The following is a 7,752-nucleotide window of genomic DNA, read 5'->3' on the forward strand; positions in this document are numbered from 1 at the left end:
TTCATCTCATGTAATTAATCTAAATGGAGTGATCTGGAAGAAATAATATTAAAAATTATTTGGCTCATGATGAACTTCAAATTAAGGTATGGCTTCTTATATTGTATGCTAATCTATTCTTTTATTTCTTTATTTTGAAAATGATCATTTATATGTATACCATATATATATTTGCAAGGAAAGTATTGTTGTGAGGATCCACTATTTATACTGGAACTTGACCGAGGAGACAGTGGATCTATGAACTGGAGATTCCTTATACATTGTTGCAGGATACTCTCTGTCCTTATACAGAACTTGCTGGCAGAACAGATTAGAGTAAATAAAATGGGGATTGAGGACTCCAGGTGCCTCAGTGTCAGGAGGGCACTGGAAGGGTGTAACAAAAGACACACACCATTAAGAAAGGCTGGCTATATGAGGGAGAAGAATGGCAGTTCATCACACATCCTACAAAAGTAACAGAGACTGCTGCAGAAATCTCTGTGGTGCCCAGATCCACCTGTTAGGCTAAAGAACAATACAGAGAACCATCTAATCTGCAAACTTGCAAATTTTTTGCAATAAAATTGAACAGAATACCATCTTATGAAAAATTCTCTGAGCTTTTTGAGTCATGGTTCGTCGAGGATCCAAGAGCATACATTTAGCATTAGTTATATATCCCACCTTTAATTCTGAATTTTGCAATTGCCTATAAATGTACAGAGCTACGGTACATAAAACAGTGTTTTATTTTGACTAGGGAGTCCCAAAGAACAAAAGATCCAACAGCACTTTCAAACATAGCCCTATGGGGGTTAATACCATCAAAACCTGACTAGATACAAGAAAGAGAAAAATCTTTAGAAATAAAAAGGTTTGTTTAATCAAAAGGCATTGCAATATAGGAAGCTCAAAGGAGTTGCCTGAAAAGGCAAGGCAATAATAATAATAATAATAATTCTTTACATTTATATAGTGCTTTTCTCACTACTCAAAGTGCTCTCTGTGCAGGGAGGACCTGGGAAGTGGACCCACAATCTCCTTACTGCAAAACAGCAACAAGTCCCAATACAGAATCCAAAGATGTAGTTGAAAAACAGAGCACTTGTACAAAAATCCGGAAAACACAAAATGCAATAGCAAAGGCACAGTAAATATACAAAAACTCTCCACTCCCTAGCATATTCAATATGAACTGTCAGGAACTGTGGAGGGTCCTCCCATAAATAGGGTGGAGGGCCATCCCTGGCAGTGATTGGTGGGTGGCTCTGCCCATTGGGGAACCACCAATAAAACACATGGGGCATACTCTAGGCCAGTTCCACTTACAAATAAACACAAAGAAAAACATACATAAGAAACATTAAAGTAAATAAATAATACAAAATTAGATCAAACAAACAAGAAATACTCCGGTGAAACCCACCCAGGGTAGAAACATGACACATTGAATTTTATCATACTTTACATGAAGCTGCAAACCTTGCTAGCTTACTTTCCAACAATAAAGCATTCAGTTTCAGTTTTGTTTGCACTGGATTATTTGGACATCAGATTACTTGTTTGTTTCAGTTACCCATTATTCATTAAGTTGTCGACTCACTTTTAGTGCTTGGTTTCTTTTTCAGAGGAATGAAATTTTTACTCATGGAAAAGCAATCCACAATAACTTATACTGTGGAATTGTTCTTTGAAGAAGACAAATCAGTAATACAATCTGTGGTAATGTAATCCAGTGGATGAGTAGAAGAAGTAGAATGGGTTGTAAGAGCCCACTAGGAGTTCCTTAACTGGATTTTCCTTGATCTCAATAAAGTGCTTTTTCTGTGAATGTCATGATTCAAGCAAAAAGTCTCTAAATATATTGTTGATAATTGGAAAACCAAAAGCATAGGGCATAACCTGATATTCATACTGCCCTATATTGGTGTTGAAAGCGAATTTCCCCTCAGCAGCATGCTTATTGTGATTGAGGTTATTTTTCACTCCGACAGTGTAAGTAGGTGAAGACTGGAAAGCCTATAATTCGTTCCAGAATGGAGGAGGTAAGCGGACATGGGTAATAATTTTTTATGGTTACTTTATTATTCTCATATTACTCAATTCATGGTCAGGAGGATACCATCCTTTGTCTCAACAAAAAAAACCAAACAAAAACAGGAAAAAATCTGGCTCACCCAGGCTACTAGAAATTCTAATATAGGGGTCCTCAATCACGGTCCTGGAGGGCCGCAGTGCTTACAGGTTTTCATTCCAGCCAGTTTCCCAATTAAACCTCAGTCCATGATGATAATGAAAATTGGTGTTTAACTATATGGCTTGTTAGTACTTTCATTCATCAAAGACAAATTTAATTACATTGTAGATCAGAGGTCCTCAATTACAGTCCTGGAGGGCTGCAGTGGCTGCAGGTTTCCACTTCAACCAATTTTTCTATTTAGAGCCCATTTATTTACTACTAAAGCAATATATTTTTGTTCTTATTTTTTGTTGTCTTACCTGTTACAATTCAGAACCTTTTTTAGTTTTAGCAGCTGTATTTAAAATTTAAATTGTTGCCTGTTTTGTTAATCAGACATTAGTTAATAATAAAATGCAGATAACGAATAAACCAGCAGCTCTCCAGCCAACGTGCATATGCACCGTTAAAACTGTCTGTGTTTAAAAAAAATGTTTAGAAATAAATGAGAGGGGAATTGGAAGGAGCATTAAGTTTAATTCTGTTCTAGCCCACAAAACACATGGATATTGCTCTCAGGTAAAGAAACTCTACAGCGCAATTACAATTTCAAAATTACAAAGTTTCATTATCAGCAAGGCCTGAGTTCTAATTGGGAAACCAGCTGGAAGGAAAACCTGCAGCCACTGCAGCCCTCCAGGACCCCTGGTCTAATAAACACATCTATCAAATTTCCACTTATGTAATCATACATGACCTTGCTAATCTATACAGTATTTACCTTAAATGTAACTATGTTTCAGATAAGGAAGATGGCTGTTTCCAGGTAATGCAGTTATTTCAGAGGTTCGAGGTCACACGCTGCTGACTTGATGGTGCCACAGAGTGGTGAGATCTTGTATGTGGATAACTACATGCAAAAAAGATTTTCACTGTACTCTGTAATGATCCTGTAAATGTATAAACTTAGAGTTGGGTTTAGTACATGTGGGAGCAAGTATCTTGCAGGGCAAAGGTTTTATGGAGAGGTCATTTTGAAGAAGAACCTGCACCAGCAGTATTCAGTTCTCCATAGCTCTATGAGGAACCAAGTGGAGAAAAATAAACAGGGTGACTAGTATGAGAAAAGAGTGAATATATACTGTACATATGAATAATTTCTTCCCCCATATCAATATTTCATCCACAGGCCATGAACAGCCATATATTCACATAATACAATGAAATTTCCCAGCCCACTAAAGTTTGTTTTGTTTTTCTTACACAGTCTGAGAACTTCAGAATGGTGATGTGTAATCAATGCAGGGTTTCACCTTTGCTTGTTAAAGTTCTGCTCCATTATCGAAATTTGAGCAAAGTGATGCCCAAGAGACAGACTCTACCATCCTTATTTGTTGTTATATACTTGCACTTCATTTTTTCTGTTTTGATGAAGGACTGTGGCATTACATTTCAGTGTAGAAGAATTGGTATTCTTAGTATTTTGGCAGTTTTAGGTTTATTCTATTTTGCAGCTGCTTCACAGTTCTATAGTCCTGATTGTGAGGCCTAGTTTTGACACTGTCTCTATGGAGGTCACATGCTCTCCCCCATGTCTTTACAGGTTTCTCTCTGGTTTTTCTTCCTAAAGCAAAAAGATGTCCATTACGTTGATGTTAACTCTAAGTTAGTCCAACATTGATAAGCAAAAATATGTGTACCTTGTAATGGGCGGACAATCTATGTGCGATAACTTTCCGCTTTAAACCCGATGCTGCTGGAAGAGGCTTAAGCCACACTGAGACCCAAACTGGGTTAAGCTGTTTTGGTAATACATGGATGTATGAATGTCTGTCCTCTGTATCCTACATGACCTTATTGTCATGTTCTCAGAGTTCCGACAGATGAATACCAATAGACTAAAAACCTAAAGCTAAAACGGATAGAATGTGATTTGAAGCTTACCTATGTGCAGACATACAGTGCTCGCTCTGCTCCTCAGCAGCTTTATAGGCCAGTCAGCATCTGCAGATGTTAACATTGGCATGTTAATTTGAGGAACTTGTAGACACGTTCTCTCAACTCTTTGACAAAGAAATTTCTCGTGGCTTGTTTGCCCAGTACCTCCCAAGCTTTGCAAAGACCACAACACAGAGATCAGACTAGATGAGCAACACTGAAACTAAAGAAAGAGTTTTCAAGCAAGATGTTCTCTATGCCCCAATGATCTTCAAACCAAATTGCAGGCAGATTTTTAATAAAGGCACTTACTGAGTGAAGTAATTAGCCCCAACTGTGCCCAAGTTACAAAACCAGACGATTGTAACCCACAACCGATACAAGCACAGCCACATCAATGAGTGAAGCCATAATAGCTGGAGACATCCCCCATCTCATTATAATGTCACTCTTACCACAATGTCAACCCTTCCAGGAACCCACCCTTGCTTGCTAAGCTTTAATGGAAACAAAATCTGCAACACACCAGTTTTGAGATAACATTTATCATTCCGACCTCCTATGATTAGTTATGTGTGGAAGAAGACCACCATTGTTCTGTTATAACTTACTGTATAGTCATAGAGGACTGAGCTGTGTGGGGTCAGAATATTGACAATTGTGTATAAAGCTGCTGCCTCTCAGACCCCAGAATCCTGGGTTCAAATCTCTGCCTGATTATTGTTTTTGTAGGGTTTGCATGTTACCCTGCTGTCTGCACATGAGAATTTATCTTTCCAAAAAATACATATTATGCTAATTGGAAACTCTGTATTGGTCCTTGATAAGTCGTCATGTGGTGTGTCAGCAAGCTTGCCTTGTGATGAGTGGGTCTTGCTGCCAATGATTGATTTTTGCCATGTGCCCTGCAGTATTGTGACAGACTCTGATTTCCCAGTCACACAGACTGTACTTCTGTCACTTTGCAGTGCTTGCACCAGGCTGGGAACCACCTGTGTGAAGTGTGCAAGTGCTCACTTTGTTTCAGTATATGCCCAGTTTCCTTATACTCTACACACAGACCGATACTTTACTTTCCACTTTGTTAGTTACAGGGTAATGGCTAGCCAGAGCTCATTCCAAAAACACTGAATGCAAGACAAGAAATAACCTTAAACAGGACATCCCATGACACATTTGTGCATGTACCCACTCATACCAGGCCAATTTGCAGTCGCTAATGAGATTAACGAATATGGAAGAAAACCATAGCACATAAAAAACTCAACTCATTTCAAAAAAGCCAAATTTCCCCCCTGGGGACAAATAAAGTTCTATCTAATTCAGCCAAAAGATCAAGTCCACACTACTACATTTTCTTTAATTTTGAAAGTTACAGGTGGAGTGGTGGCTCTGAGGCTAGGGATCTGCACTGGCAATCAGAAGGTTGCCGGTTCCAATCCCGTAAAGGCCGATAGGGACTCTGCTCTGTTGGGCCCTTGAGCAAGGCCCTTAACCTACAATGGCTGAGCGCTTTGAGTAGTGAGAAATGCGCTATACAAGTGCAAAGAATTATTAAAGTGCAGACATTAGTCTCCATTTTCACCTTTCATCAGAACTATCCCGGAGTTTTCAACCCCAGAGAATGGAGACTTTTGAAAATGCTCTCCAAAGCTGCATACATCTGAAAACACATTCTCAGCATTGTGGTGTGACTGAGCGATAATCTCTCCAATCACATTTTGATTTCTTTGTGCTTATTACGTCGCCTTTTCCTGATTGGATCCTGATGATTACAACATCTTATTCCCTGGTTGGTCACCCTACATGGAAGAAACACATATGCCAGCATAGCAGAGAAGAGTTGCGCTTTCATGGTATCTCTTGTGTAGCTTACCTGTATGCATCACAGTTGTGTTTTGTACAGTTTAAATGCTGCATAAATGCACAAAAGTCAACAGATTTACAAATTGCTACAGTTTAGTAATAAATCCTGTGGCCGTCAGCATTGCCATCCTGTCAGGGATTGACGGTTTTAGGTAATATGTGTATGCTACACACATGCCCAATGTATGCAAACAACTACATTATATGCATTTTAATATGGACAGAGATACTTTCGCACACAGTGTAAAAAGCTAGTATGGATGGAGATTGTTTTCATTCTAGTGTGGAACTAGACAAAGGCTGGACTGAGAATTGATCCTAAATCAACACAGATATACTGTAAAGCAGCAGCACTTTACCACTTCACTGTGCCATTTCTTTTTACAAATCTATATAATATTCTCAAATCCACTGTAAGGGACGGTCGGCAGTTTATCCTGGCCGGGACTCCCCAGTAATGGAAAGATGGGGTAGGGCAGCTTATCAGGGACACTGCCTCCCCCAGGATGATAGATGTCAGCTTCCCAGAACTGCAGTGGTGCCTCAGATGCTGGCAGGGCACTATAGGACTGGGAGTTCAGCAATACAGCCCTGCTGGGTACCGTGGGTGCCACCAGGAGACGCTGCAGGAAGACTGGAAAGTTCATACTGTGTACATAGCCCAGAAGTACTCCGCAGTGGTAGTGCTGCTGCCTTGCAGTAAGAGGACTGGAAGATTGTGGGTTCGCTTCCCGGTTCCTCCCTGTGTGGATAGCGCTTTGAGTACTGAGAAAAGCGCTATATAAATGTAATGAATTATTATTATAAGTACTCCAAAGTCATGGGGACGGAGGCACAGACATGCTTCCGGGCTGAAGAAAAATAGTTTTCCATCTGACCCGCAGTCATGTGGACGGAAGGACAGAAACACTTCCGGGTCAAGGACTATATAAAGGACTGGTGGAGACCCAGTAAGTGAGCCTCAGTCGTGGGGAGGTGGACAACGCTTGCTGGGAGGTGTGGAGGAGGGAGAATATTGTGGTTATTGTTAGAGTTGTGTGTTATTGTGGCTGTGGTGCTTTGGAGGCGCTGGAAAAGAAGAAATAATTAAAAAGAATACTTCTTGGTGCTTTTAACTTGTGTCCAGAGTGTCTGTCTGTTGGGTTGAAAGACGCAACGGCGACCTCTAGCGCCTTACACCACCTTATCTAATTCAGAGTCATGGGGGTCTGGAGCCTATTCCAGCTGCATTGAGCAAAAGGCAGAAACCAAACCCTGGATGGGGCACCAGTCAATCTTTGAGTTTTCCAACCCTCACCATTTTAATGTATAATATCCATTCGTCATTTCATCCTATTAAACAACCTTTTTTTGATCATGTGATTGATTACTTTACAAACTGATAAGTATATAATCAATCATATTGTTTCAGAAGTACTATAATAATATAGTTTATAACATTTTACTAATTTACTAAGGTGTGGGGCAAGGCCAGAAACCAGTCCCTCGCAGGGTACAACCACACTCTCTCATACTGGGCCAGTTTAAACTTCTTGTTTAACTCAACAGGCACATCTTTGCAATGTGGGATGAAAATCCAAGCAGAGCGTGACCAGGCCGGGATTCAAACCCATGGCTCTTTATCTGTGTGGCTCACTAACTCTCATGTTATGACTCTTTTATTTTTTTTATAATAGGATGCAGGCGTGCTGAAGCACACTCTTTTAGAGAATAGAGTATGTCTGTGAAAGTCATAACTGGACTGATGGTCATGGAATAAAACCTTCCATTGAAACTATTAGAGA

This window comes from Erpetoichthys calabaricus, chromosome 1 (assembly GCF_900747795.2).
Source record: "Erpetoichthys calabaricus chromosome 1, fErpCal1.3, whole genome shotgun sequence".
NCBI classification, from domain to species: domain Eukaryota; kingdom Metazoa; phylum Chordata; class Cladistia; order Polypteriformes; family Polypteridae; genus Erpetoichthys; species Erpetoichthys calabaricus.